Below are 13814 nucleotides of genomic sequence, written 5' to 3' on the forward strand. Positions count from 1 at the left end.
CTTCTTTCTTTATTTTTTCGTGTATCATGCACGCGCAAGAGCCATGCTCATCTTCTCTGTATCATTCCGATTTTAGTACATGTGCTGCTGAAGCGAGCATTCTCTCAACCTCGTTTTAAAACAAACCAAAAAAGCAAGTATCGTGACCACTTTTAGACATGGCGGCTGAGGAGGAGGGCGGCCCCCCGCCTTCACCCCTTCCTGAAATTCACTCCGCTTTCGTCCGCGCTCACGGTGGCTCCCAGCTCTCTCCTTTCCTCAATATCCCGCTCCTTTGTATATTTGGCTTATTTTGTGCGGAGCCCCATTCCCTCTTGTCAGCAAAGCATTGCTCTCTCTTCGACACTGGGTTCTGCATTTTATGGGGAGCCTTCCTGGACACCTTCACCCCTCTTCTTCCCCTCAGCCTCTCAGCCATTCGTTTCTCCACTAGCTTTCAACGCCATCGCTGTAACGAGGCGTATGTTTTAGAGCCTTCTCTTCCACCGCATGTTCCTATGTGCACCCAAGATGTTTTTCAGTTGTGGGTCAATGAAGACTCATTTCGAGAAGCCTTAAGCAAAGCGAACAGAGAGAGAGGAGTTGGGCAGCAGTTGTTTAAGCCGCCGAGTTTGGGTAACTTGCTACACAGCAATCAATAACCAGAACGAGGCCTACCTCAGAAGATGGTTGCAAGGATCTAATGAGATTTCTGTAGAAAATGCTCAGTGATAGTTGGATATAAGAATAGCTCAATTAATATGGCTAGTTAATTAATAATTATTCACATCTTTCTAGCCTGGCTGTTATCTTGGTAATCTCTAACCTGAAAAACAGTGATTTTTGGCATTTTTAGAGGTATACCATTTAGAATGTAGGTCGCTAATCAATCAGATTAAAACGGGAGCTTCCTGCCATCTCCAGCCCCCTTTGGAAACTGGACAACAAACCTCTTAATGTCTATTATTTGGAATCAGATGAAAGTGCTCACGATGCAATCTATGTGTGTAATGCCAGCAAAATCTGAGTTTTTGATGAAGAGTCATCATCACTTGGCCATTCCTGTCCAAAAAAAAAGTATAACGGGAAGATGCAAGGCCAAAACTTAGCAAAATGGTCTATCAACATCATCACATTTTAAAAATGTGTTTAAGGTCAAATATTTTATGTTCTTCCTATTAGTTCTTTCCACACCATCTAATCGTCCAGCCCAGCAAAACTCTAGTTTGTGCAAATCACAAAATAATAGGCTTTTCCAAGACAATACAGCAGAGACAATTTGATCAAAGTCACGATCCATTGGTCAATCAAAGATATGCTGTGATTCTCTGAGTCTCATTAGTCAAATTGCTTCCACTGTCCCCTACTCCTAATTGGAAATTAAATGTGACTTTTAAGACATTTACACAAAAGTTTGAAGTGATTAATTCCTGGCTGTATTCTCAGACTTCTGTGCATAAATTTACATACACAATGAATACTGCTTAAATTGAAATAGAGTCAATTTAATTTAACACATTTATTGAATGCCCAATATGTGCTAAGTTCCAGTAATATCGTGGTGACAAAAAATAGCCCATGAAATTATCCCAGTTTTCCCATAAATTAAATTGAAAATCTATTTAAGATTCTGAGCAATAATTTATGCTAAGTCTCAACGCTTATGTAATTTGCAAGAAGGTATTTTGAAGACTCTAAAATTTTTAAGTACTTTCAACTATTTCAATAAATATATGTTAAATGAATGAATGAATATTGCCTTTCATGTTCATTAATGGACTAAAATTGATGACAGCATAAATCGTGTTTCTGTTAACACATTTCTGGAATTATACCATTCTTTAACAATGTCACCAAAGCTGAGTTTATGATTGTCGTCTGACTTTGTGGATAGTTAGCACTGCACAATTTCGTTGACTGATAAAACTTTTTCCTGGGACTCATTGATGGATTCATTTTAACACTCCTTTATTTTGCAAAGAGCCCCGAATAAAGCAGCGAAGTAACTCAATCGTGAGTGTGAGGGCAGAAATATCAACACTACTATAAGCTATTAGCTTCTCGGTCGCGATGGACACACAGCCACTGGTCTATTTATAAACAGACTCCAGTGAGAAATAGACATGATTCAAAGCTGCCACGTAAAATAGAGATCATCTAAAGTTAGCTATTTGCTCACACTGGTGTGATAGGCTTTTTAAAATATAGGAGTGAGAGATTCACCTGGGAATTTCTGTTCCATGCTGGCAACTGAGCGGAGCTTGAAGCTCCAGCACCCTAGAAGCTGCCGCTCACACAGGGGCGCTTCCACACGCCCTCTTCCATGTCACCACGTAGGCCCTGCCTCTTGACCAAGCAGCACACAGCTCAAGGAGTGAAGCCTGTCCCTCCCTTTTATACTTTCACTATTTAAAAGTGAAGAATCGTGACAGCCTACGGAAGGAGAATGTTGTCTCTCCTTTTCACAGAGCAGTTGTTTTCCGTGCAACATCTCGAGAGCCTCTGACAGCTGTCGCCACTGCCTGTGGCTTTCTAAATCTGAGTCTGTCTGTCCCCATTGCCCTTCGGAATCCTTCCAGATTTCCTTGGGCTTCTTGGCTCCTTGATGGTCTATCCTGACATCTGCTTACCCTTATCTCAAATCATGTTAGCCGATAGGCATTTCTTGGGAAAAGTTGTCTAACAGATTTTTTTTAAAAACTCCTCTAACAGCTATCTAGTATTCATGAAATTATCTCGGTGGCCTGTGAGATTGACAGTCCCAAGACTTCCAGAAAGAGAATCGCCACGTTCTCACGATGGATTGTCTCCTGCATCAAACAGGGCGTGATCTTTAAACCTTTTATTTCAGCTATAAGGAATCCATTATACAGAAATACAGACTCTGCTGTCTGAGAAACCTGTGTTTGAACTCATTCCTGGCCCTTAATAGTAATATAATTTTTGAAAAGTCACACTTTCTCATCTGTTTAATAGGGACACCACCAGCAACCTCGGAGGGAGGTGAAGTCCACAGGTGTGCCCTGCCCAGCACATGGCCCCGGGTGGGTTGATTGGGTCCTCCACGGGCACGGAGTCCCTTCCCCCAGCTCTGGTGTCCTGGGAGGTGAGCGGACAGCGCAGTGATGGCCGGGCTCACTCAGTCACCACCTCGCCCCTGTCACGCTCTGTCTCTGAGGGACTCTTTCCCAGTGATGCCCTCTCCCTCTCCTCCACTGCTGCTCCTGCGGTTCAGCAGACTGTCATGTGTCTTTACGTGACATGTCTGCAACCCTGACCTCCACCCATGGGGGTCCCTGCAAGGGACCCCGAGGAGAGAGAAACCTAAATCAGCCAATCAAAACCTTCCCAACCCTGGCCGGAGAAGAACAAAGTATAAATGAACGTCAAGCATCCTATAGCGAATGAAAGAATTCAGTCTAAGTTTGAAGATACTGATCTAAATCAAGATATAATCGAGTATAACAAAGGTAGAGAGGGTCTTTCAATTCAGATAACTACTTTTAGAATTCTGCAAAAGCGATTTTCTTAAAGAAATTTCAGAAGCAGGAGATACTGCCCGACCTATTAAATAATAAACATGAAGCAGATTAGCAACTTTCATCCTCTAATAAAACGTTGTATTAGAGCAACTCATCTTTTTTTTCATCTTGGTACCTTTTCTGAAAATCTACATTTTAAAACTGAGGAGGACCAGTTCCAGCAAATATGATGACTTCATTCGATGTCCTTTCAAAAATGTGGAAATTAAGTTCTGGCGTGTTGGGAGTAGCTAATGTTTGGTGAATGCTGATAATGCAGAACGCGAATGACTCTGTTCTAAGTGTTTTACGTGCTCTATTTCGCTTTCGCAATAACCGTGTGAGGGTTGTAAATATTATTATTAGCCCAGTCTTTTATGGATGAAGGAACTGAGGCACAAAAGGCCAGATAACTTGCTCAAGGCCATGCGAGTTGTAAATAATGGAGCTGGATTTGAAATGAGGAGTCAGGCTCCAGAACCCACAGGCTGAGGCAGGCTGCCGAGGGCAGTGACTCGAGGTGTGCCCTTCACACCTTCCAGGTGCCCGGTCCTTACCACAGAGCCAGGTGGCCCCCACAAAGACAGTGTGTCTGGGCCTCACCGATAACGCTGCTGCAAAGAATCGAGAGTTGACATCACAAAGGAGCGAATGAGGTGAAGACGTTCGTCTTTCTGCTGGGACCCAGTTGTTTAGAAAAGGGAAGAAAAGGCCAGGCCTTGGAGATCTTTGAGTTCTCGCTCTCCGGGCGGCATACTTGTTTGAAAAGTGTGGGTTTTATTGTGGAATGCTCTCTGCGGCCACAGGATTGAGTTAACGCTTGGAAAGAAAAACAAAAACCATGATCAGAAACCATGCGGCTGGTTTCTTGATTCCTGGTGAGCTCTACTGAGGAGAACTAATAATAATTGAAAACTAGCTGAGGAAACACTGAGGGGAGAAGGTTTAAAAAAAAAAAAAAACTGCATCAAACTGAATCTAAAATGCTGAAGGGAAGAGTCGAAAACCAAAAGAAAAATAGTCACTATGGTATGTAGGATTTGACAGATTTCTCAAAGCTGGCCAAATAATTGTGAAGGTACTAGTTCAGTTCAACAGCATTTACTGATTACTATGCGTAGGATTGCTGTGCTGGGTGCTGTGACGATAAAGATTAATAACCGACACTTTCCTCAGGTCTCGTAGGGCAGAGAGCACAGTCAACGTGCCAAAAATGCCGGGCCGGCTGCATTTAGTTATGTGTCTGAAAAACAAAAGTGAGATTAAAAACACAAACAGAAAGGAAGCAGAAGTAAATCAAAAGAGGGGGTTAGAGGGGTGAATGATTCTGTCCGTAGTCAGGAAAATATGCCTGGATCCTAGCTAGATTTTGAAGGATAAGTAGGTGTTTCCTAAATAAGCAAAATGGTAGGGACTGAGTGGGGAAAAGCATCACAGAGAAATAAAACAGGGTGCACAGAGCCACAGGGGTGTGGACTAGCATGGTGCAGAAGGAAAACGATTAATGTTTCGTATTTGCTGGAAGGGAGAGCATGGAAGGGAGATGCAGTGAGGAAGATGGAACGCGAGAGTGGATTTGAAGGGTCAACATGGAGGCAGAGAAGTTGGTCAGAGGGTTACGTAACCGCTCTAACAAAAGATAAGGGAAGGTTAGACTAAGCCGGTCTCGGTGACAACGAAAAGAATGTGGAGCAGATTAATTGGAGAGACTATTAGGAACTAATAGTGACAGGATGTGGAAGTAATTGCACAGCTGAGGGAGAAAGGGAGAGTCTTGAGGGTGACATCAGTGGTCTTGTCTGCATGGTGACTACGGAGAAGATGGTGCCTGAAAGGTAGCTGAGCCTGTCTGTGGAGGACAAGGCATGAGAGCTGAGGCTGAGGACCAGGTCTTGCAGAAGAAAGGCCAGGAACAGGTGGGGACTCCACCTAGAAGTGGCTGGTTTCAGGCAGAGACTCTAGGATGAGAGCTTACAATTATCCTTTGCTATTAGAAGACCTGTCGAAAATGCAAAATACAGAGTACACAGTAGTGGACAGACTTTAAGGTGGATCCCATGACCTCACCTCTCAGTAGTCACTGTATAACTCCCTCCCTTTGAGTGTCAGCAGGACCCGTGACTTGCTTCAAACTAATATAAAATGGCAAAGGTGATAGATGTCACTCTCACAACTATGGTGTATTATAAAAAGCTGTCTTGCTAGTGGTGCCCCATAGCCAGAGGTTCTCCTTGCTCACTTGATGAAGTGGCCGGAGTGGTCGGCATTACCATTATTAGGTAGTGGTAATAATGGAGGAGTCGCGGGCAGCCTCTAGGAGTTGAAGAAGGCCTCCTGCTGACAGCCAGCAGCAAACCAGATCCCTCGGTCCTACAGCTGCAAGGAAATGAATTCTGCCAACAACATGAGTGAGCTTGGAAGTGGATTCTTCCCTAGTCAGGACCTCAGATGAGAACAGAGCCCAGTCAACTTCTCGAAGGCAGTATTATGAAACCTTGAGAAGACAACTAAGCCACGCCCAGACTTCTGCCCACAGCAGGCCCACACTTGTGTCTTTTCTGCTCAGCAGACCCAAGCTTGACCTCCAGTGGTCCCAGGCGCTCCTCCCCATTCTCTTCCAAAGCTGTGTAGTTCATGCATCTACTGGAAAAGGAAACTCTTGTGTTCCAACCCCCTCTTTCCCCTCCCTAATACAATCGTCCACGCTCATCCACGGTTCCACTTTCTGTGGTTTCGGTTACCCACAGTCAACTGTGGTCTGAAAATATGAAATGAAAAACTCCAGAATTAAACAATTCACAAGTTTTAAATTGCACACTGTTCTGAGTAGCGCAATGAAATTTCATGCTGCCCAGCTTCTTTTAGCCTAGGCTGTGAATCTCCGTTTGTCCAGTGTCTCGACGCTGTGTACACTCCCTGCGCATTTGTCACTTTGTAGCTATCTCGGTTATCACATCATCTGTTGTGGTATCAGAGAGTTTGTGTCAGTAACCCCTACTCTACCTTATAATGGTAACGCTGACAAATTGGATATGCCAGAAGGAAACCATAAAGTGTATGTATGTATAGAAAAAAATAGTATGTATTACAGACAGATAGACAGAGGATAGACAAATAGATTAACAGATGGATGGGTGGGTGGGTGGGTGGATGGATGTGACAAACCTCAGCTCAAGAAGAGGAGAAAAATATGTTCAGCTGCTTTTAAATCAAAACTCTTCATTTCTAGCCATGGACTCCTGGGCATCCTAGAACTATGACACGCAAAATGTCAGTCAGGAATATATAGGTTTCCCCTTTATTGTCTCTAGGCACATCTTCCAAAGATATATTTAAAAGTGACGATAGATGACAGATGTTTGTTTTGTTAAGTGCCAATTGAAGAGCTTTCTAAAAATGAGCAAATTAAAAGACAGACATCATTCCTGCCATGTTGAATTTTTCAGATGGGCTGTCACATACTTAGTCCCTGAAAAGACTTCTAGGGAGCTTGAGAAAAGGCATGTTTCAGGAGGTAAGCACAGAATCTTGCAGTGTTCTTGTCCGAATACTAACAAATTAATAAATTAAGCAATCCAGGCCTGCAAAACGCCTAGCTAGACATTCAAATACCATGGCTCCAAGCCTCTCGGTCTTATCTGCATTCTTGAAGTTTAACCAGAGCCACTGGCAAGCTGGCTCCCAAAAGCTGATCCCTTGATGTTAAGATGCCAAACGGGGTAATAAACGCGGGTCGACTCCATGGATGAAGGGTGTGCAGCTCCTTCTGCACACAGCCGTGACCTCATCCCGCTGTGGCCCGTGTCTCCAAAACACAACTCTCAGAAGCCAAAGACGCTGGCAAACAAGGAAGCAGGGGACTCTGTCAGGGAGAAAGGCTGCTTTGTTGTAAAGTCCCTTCGGGCGGGAACATCTGCCAAACTGGCCACATGAAGCTGAGGACATAGACATGGAGGAAGCAAACAATGATATACGAAATGTTTCCACCAGTCTCGATCCGTAGAGAAAGCTGTTTCTAGATGAGGCCTTTCATCGACTTCCTACAGCGAGACCTCAAGGCGCCTAAACCACGCTCTGTACCATATGGACCATCTAACACAAACAGCATCTACTGACACAGATGCTCAGTTTTCCAGGAGCTGTTAATTTAGGCCGTGGGTTAGCCTCTTCCCTTCCACAGTTAGCCTGGCTTGTACCACCCTCAAGCTCTTCCCTGGAGGAGGCTTGAGCAAGGCTCAGCCCGGCTGCCTTTCTCTTGAGATTTGTAGAATTCTAAAAAGTCAGTGTCAGAACAGGCGTTACCCATCAACCCACTTCAATCTTTCGTTTTTCAAACGAGGAAAATGAGGCACAGGTTGGGGAAGGTGGAGGCTGAACCGGACTTCAAATGTAAGTCCCAGGATTTCCAGTCCAGTGTTCTTCCCATCACGCCGAGCCCAAGTTTAAAACGTAATTACGTCAGGAAAGGCTGAAACCGATGGTAAATGAAAAGTCTGGGGACTCGTGTCTTCTTCATTCATCTGTCCTTCGCTCAATGTCTCCCCATTTCCTATATATCCAGTCTAAAGATGTTGGCCTGGATGGTAACGATAAATAGATTCCATTACGAAGGCCAAACTGAACAACTGTCAGTGCCTGCCCAGATAGCTACATGACAGAATTAGAGTGCCATGGGGGATCGATTGGTGATGTCTTTCTTGGCCAAAGGAAGGGAGAAGGGCCAGTGGCCACCAGCTTGGACATAAAAACCCACCATGATCTGATTTCATCTTACCCATCTAATCTCATTTTTTCTACCTTCCAAAGAAGGGTCCTGTGCTGGAGTCAGAATCCGACACAACCTTTCCCCTGAACCACGTCTATGTCTTTCTTACTTCTGCTTCTGAGCTTCCTTTTCTGGTGCTTTCCTGCCTGGAATATGCTCCATTATTCTCTCCATCCATCAAATCAAGTCTCAAGGCCTATTTCTGCCACAGCCCACATAGACAGCAACTGAATTTGATGGACCACACAACTTAGCATTTAATTACAGTCTTGCTCTGTGCCCGGGTTACCTCCTTGGTGCTCATTTTTTCTCCCCAACTAGGAAAGTTTTCTTGGTACCCACAAGAATAGTGGGAACACAATAGGTTTTCAACAATTGATATTAGAAGTCAATCCGAATAGCAAATTTAGTTTTAATTTTTAGAATATACATGTATATCTTATTACGGATAGAAGAGAGGTAGGACTTGGGGATCCCCTCTCTTTTGCCTACCCCTTTCTCATTCATTCAGCCATGGCCTTCTAAACTCAATCAGAGTAAGGTTCAGATGAAAGCAGTATATTCTAAAAACCAAACTCGACTCCATGCCTAAGCAAATTGATTTAACATATGTTCTCGGAACTTCAATAAGTTAAAGAGAGAGATTGTTAAGCCTTCCAAGTACAGTATGAACTCAAGCTAAACAGATGTTAACTTTCATTTATTCTAGAATTCGGTCCTCAGAACTTAGCAAGGAAGTCAGATATAGATAATACCCGTGAAGAGTTTCGCTCTAGCTCTCCATCCAAAAATGTTTGTAATCTCTTCCCCTTAGCAAAATCTTGCAAGCTTGTTCTTACCAAAAACAAAACAAACCAAAAACAAAAAACAAAAACAAAAACGCTCGCGATTATCACTAATATAATTTTTAATAAAAACAATACTGAATTAATATATGATTTATGTAGTAGCCATCTCTAAGAAACTCAGGAATTTGTGATAGGGAGCTGCTTTCGTGGACATCACCCACGCTCCCCTAGATGAGTAGGAAGCTCCGCTCAAATAAATCATGGTAAATCACCCAGCATCTCCACTGCCCTGGGTGTGGGAAAGTTCGATTCATGGACATTCAGTTTTTTTACGGTTTGAAACCTTAGAGAGTGGGCCAGTTCAGACTCTCCACGTCATGAGCGTCCAGGGAGAGGAAAGGAGGTCCTCTCCCACTGGGCCAGAACAGAGCAGGGTGACAGAACTTGTCTCCAGCACACCCACCCCCCACAGCCCAGGGACACATGAAGGACCCAGGCTCCCTGGAGGGGACAGGGCATCTGAAGAAGGGGCCTGGCTCTGCGCTCCCCTTGCCTCAATCAGAGCTTGCCGGCCTCACACCACACCGAGGGTCTGCATGACCTGGTTACATAAGAGATCCTTCCGCTTTTAAGAAATGAGGAAACTACCCATCGAATGGATGCCTCAGAAATTCCATGGTACTGAAAATGCCTATTATCCCGGGAGCAAAAAATATAGAAGACGTACAGACTAGAAGCAAAGCTTATTGCGTTACCTATGCGGGTAACATTTTAAAAACATTGGCTGAGAAGGCTGTTTGACAAGGTGGTTTCATAAGTTTTCAGTCTTCAAAGTCTGATGAAATTTCAGAAATGAATATTTTTGGAATCAATGGAAACTTCTTATCATACCAGGTAAGAGCATTGTAAACATACCGAAGAAAAACCACCGAAAGCAAAACTTCCTCCTAGCTACTGCCACCGTCATGTCGCTCTTTAAAGGGGAATATTTATCGCCAAAAACATGAGAAGGACACGATGTTGGAAGAGAGGACAGTCCTAAATTTAAATGAAAAAAGTTTAGTTCCCTGGAAAATGCAGCTCATGGCCTTATTTTTCTCCTTGGCTATGAACAGGTGAAAACACCAGCAGGGCCTGGCCCTAGTGGGCAGAGTGGAGGCAGAGGAAGTAGGGGGCCTTGTTTGGACAGGCCACGTGTGTCCCAGGCCCTTCTTTTTCGCCTGGGACTGGCTGGAGGGCTTCTGAGTGTCTGAACGTCTGGAGACTCACTCGCTCCTTCCGTCAAGTCTGGCTGGAGTCTGGGAGCCAGAGTGGCAGTGTTTGTGGAGCCAAAGTGGAGATTGACTCATGGTCTAGAGGTGACCTCTGTCCACCCTTCCTTCAGGCATCCCCCGCCCCTCCTGGCCTCACTCCCCAGCAGCTCACCACCTAGATGTTTTTGTTCTGGACGAGGCCCTTCCTGCCAACACAAGACCCAACGCAGTTCCCCACATACCCACCCTCACCTCCCGACCCCCCACCCGCCCCCACGGATGCCTTCCCCTCAAATGGACCTGGTCTTTGTTGTCCTAATTAGATTATCTCTGCCTTAGAGACCTAAAGGAGGGTCCCCAGCAGCCCTGGCTGGAAAGGCAGGTCGCATAATCCCTGTTATCAAGAGGCTTGTCATTTAGCATGTAGATCAACTAATTCTTTCGATACCAGGGGAGCAATCGTGCATCTTAATATTGATTTTTTTGGAGATACAATCGCCTGCATTCCTGAGTCAGACTCACTTACCGAAGCTAAAAGGTTCCACTTACTATATTATGAAACTATCCCCACCCCCATCACATGCTCCAGCCCAATTTAATGTTACAAAGCAGGACAAATCTGAAGGGCTTTGTGTTTTTCCACTTGATCCGCTTTCAGAATGAGCCTCCACTTGAGGAAAAACAGAGAAAACGGTTCTGGCTATTTTAAGAGAGTGCGTGTGTTTGTGTTTGGGGTGGGGAGTGCTACTCCCCACCGCCCACCGATCTGACCAACTTCCTCTGTTCCTTAAACTTCTCGGTGCGGTGATAGTGGGCTCTTAATTTAATGAGGCTAGTTGATCAGATTTCTACATTTCATGATGAATTAGGAGGCTAGGCTTTCCAACCAAGCTGGGGCGTTTTCTTACCAAAACCTTTATAGGGTGGTGGGAGGCAGAGGCAATCAGCAACCGAGGTCCCCACGTTCTACCCAGACATTTCAGTGCCCGCCCTAACCGTGAGGGTGTCCGCTGCAATAAGGCGCATCACCATCCGCTGGAATATCCTTCACGATGGCTCTCCACCAACTATTCAGGATCAGCCACAGGTTTGACGCTGCTGCAGAATGTCTGCTAAATCCTTTGTCCCAAGCAGTCTTACACACAGCAAGCCTGTGTGGCACGCTCTGTTAACCATTCCCATCTTACAGATGAAAATACTGAGGCTGAGAGAGAGTCTGTGATTTGCTGGCGTTCTTAAAACCTGTAAGCAGCAGAGACAGATTCCAAGCCCAGGTTCCTGTCTGACTGCTAAACTAACTTGAAAACTGATCTTCACGCTTTGCTGGTTGGTAAGGGGTGAACCCCATCTTCCATTCTCTGTCTATTCCTCTGTTATGATTGCTCATATTCCAGGGTCTAAGAGCCAAGGATAAAAAAGAACACCCCATGCAGGGCAGGAGACAGGCGAAAATAGATAAACACTATTCCATCAAGCAAGGCAATGGCTGCGCCACACAGAGATGACTGGAATGCAGGAGGAATATTGGGGAGGCGTCTTTCTTAAAGATTTCACAGCAGATTTTAGGATATAAGTTTGTTTGTTTTGAAAAAGATGCCTAAGAGAGAGTAGAGTAAAAACAGACTCATTAAAAGTCTGTTGCGTACACAGGCTAAGGGAATCACGCTGCTTCCCTTTGTATTTGCATGAGCTCCTCTCTCCCAGGCTCTAGATGCACATCGATGTACTACTTGCAAAGTGAAACTAAGTCTTTAAGCAGGAGAGCAGATGTAGCGGACTTCAAAACACTCTCAGTGGAAATCTGCTGAGCCTTGGGGACGAGATATTAATACAGGACTTTTTTGTAGTTACTCTGTGTTTAAGAAGGGAGAGTCATAGGTACTTCTTATTGTGTCATTATAATGCAGTGTGTGGTCAAGCACACGTGTAGATTTCTGTCCTAGAACCTCTAAGTTTTATTGCATTGTGTTGCTTACCTATTTCTCTTGTGCGATCGGACTACAGAGGCTTGTGGAACATAACACGAGGGCCCACTTCCGTGTCTGCCGCATAGTAGGCACTCAAGAAAAATGTTTTTAAGATAAAAAAAAAAAAATGAATGCCTGGATGAATTAACTAATGCCTGTAAAACTTCTCCTTGAAGCAACTGCTATACCCATTGTACATACCATGAGCATATCGCACTTTTCTGGAACAATCTTTGAACTATTCTGTTCGCTTGTCCCCACCAACCACCAAAATGGCCCATTTTAATATTTGAGTGCCACCTATCAGCTTGCTTCTTATGCCCAGAAACAATTACCAAGATTCTCTGTCGGAATCACGTGCCCCAATTTTCCTGCAGGGAAACAAAGTTACTATAGCAACAGATAAACTATGTTCTTGGGTGAGAAGGTAGACACTATTAGGGGGTGTGAAAATAAGGAGTTAGAAGTACTATCAATAATTTAGGTTCTAATAGTTTTTAGAGTTCTCATTAAGGAAAAAGAATACTTTACATGACAACATTTATTCACTTAATAATGAAAACTTATTAAGTGTTTCGAGAATACTGAATGTATATTGATGGCAGGACATCTTACATAATGCTTTGGTGAGAATTTGATTGAAAATATTTGACTTGTCTGCCTTGCTCATCACCATATTTATATTTGTCCAACATGAATTTTTGTCATTTTAGGGGCTTAGATGTTAAGGGAAGCACAGTCTGCTAATAGTAAAGAATGACAGCCCGGTAGTGGACATTTGTCATGTGGTTGCCTGCTCATCAACTTTTAAGTGACCCCCTTTACTAGCTGAAATGTCCTCGTCTTTCAGTGTAGAAGTTATAAAGGAAGTTACTTGCCTCCTTTGCAGCTAGAACACAGCATGTGACCTGGGTGTCCAGCAATCAGGAGCACCGGGGCAAAATTTCCATATGGAAGATCCTGTTGCAGAAATGGCTTCAAAACAGGAGGAAGAAGCTGGTGCAATAAAAAAACAAACTCTGGTGTTTAGTGCTTGGCGGCGGCAGAGGCAGTGGTTTCCACATCAGGACATTTTCTCTGCAGAGTTTGGGCGTTGCTCCTGGGAACTGAGCCCCCAGCTCTTTCTCAAGCCTTCCACCTGATCCATATCCTTCGATAAATCCTTCTCCTGCATAAACTAGTCAGAATGAATTCTGGTTGCTTCGCAATTAGGAACATGGACTATTATAAAATATGACATCCTAAACATAATCTTGACAGTCACACAGCACATTATCTGAGAAGTCCAGGATCACGAACATACGGCAGATTACCCAGGAACTGCTGAGGTCTGCCAAAGCTAAGTCCACTGCAGTAGGACAAAGGGATAAGTGGGGTTAATTTTCTAAAGCCGACATGTGGGGTAGAGTCGGCTTTCTGGAGCACCTTGCCAGAGACTAAGTTTGTTCAGTTGAAGGGTAAAGTGAGGTATTAATTCCTTGGATGACAGAGTAAGAAAGAGGTGACATGAAGTAGGAGAAAGACCGAAGGATGAAGAACAA

At 44.2% G+C, this 13814-nt stretch overlaps 1 pseudogene; it reads right to left on the reverse strand.

The window, feature by feature from the left end:
• On the reverse strand, nt 1–100 carry LOC111741255 (annotated as a pseudogene).
• Nucleotides 101–13814: the final 13714 nt, after the last annotated feature.

This window comes from Pteropus vampyrus, unplaced genomic scaffold (assembly GCF_000151845.1).
Source record: "Pteropus vampyrus isolate Shadow unplaced genomic scaffold, Pvam_2.0 Scaffold75, whole genome shotgun sequence".
Classification (NCBI taxonomy): Eukaryota; Metazoa; Chordata; class Mammalia; order Chiroptera; family Pteropodidae; genus Pteropus; species Pteropus vampyrus.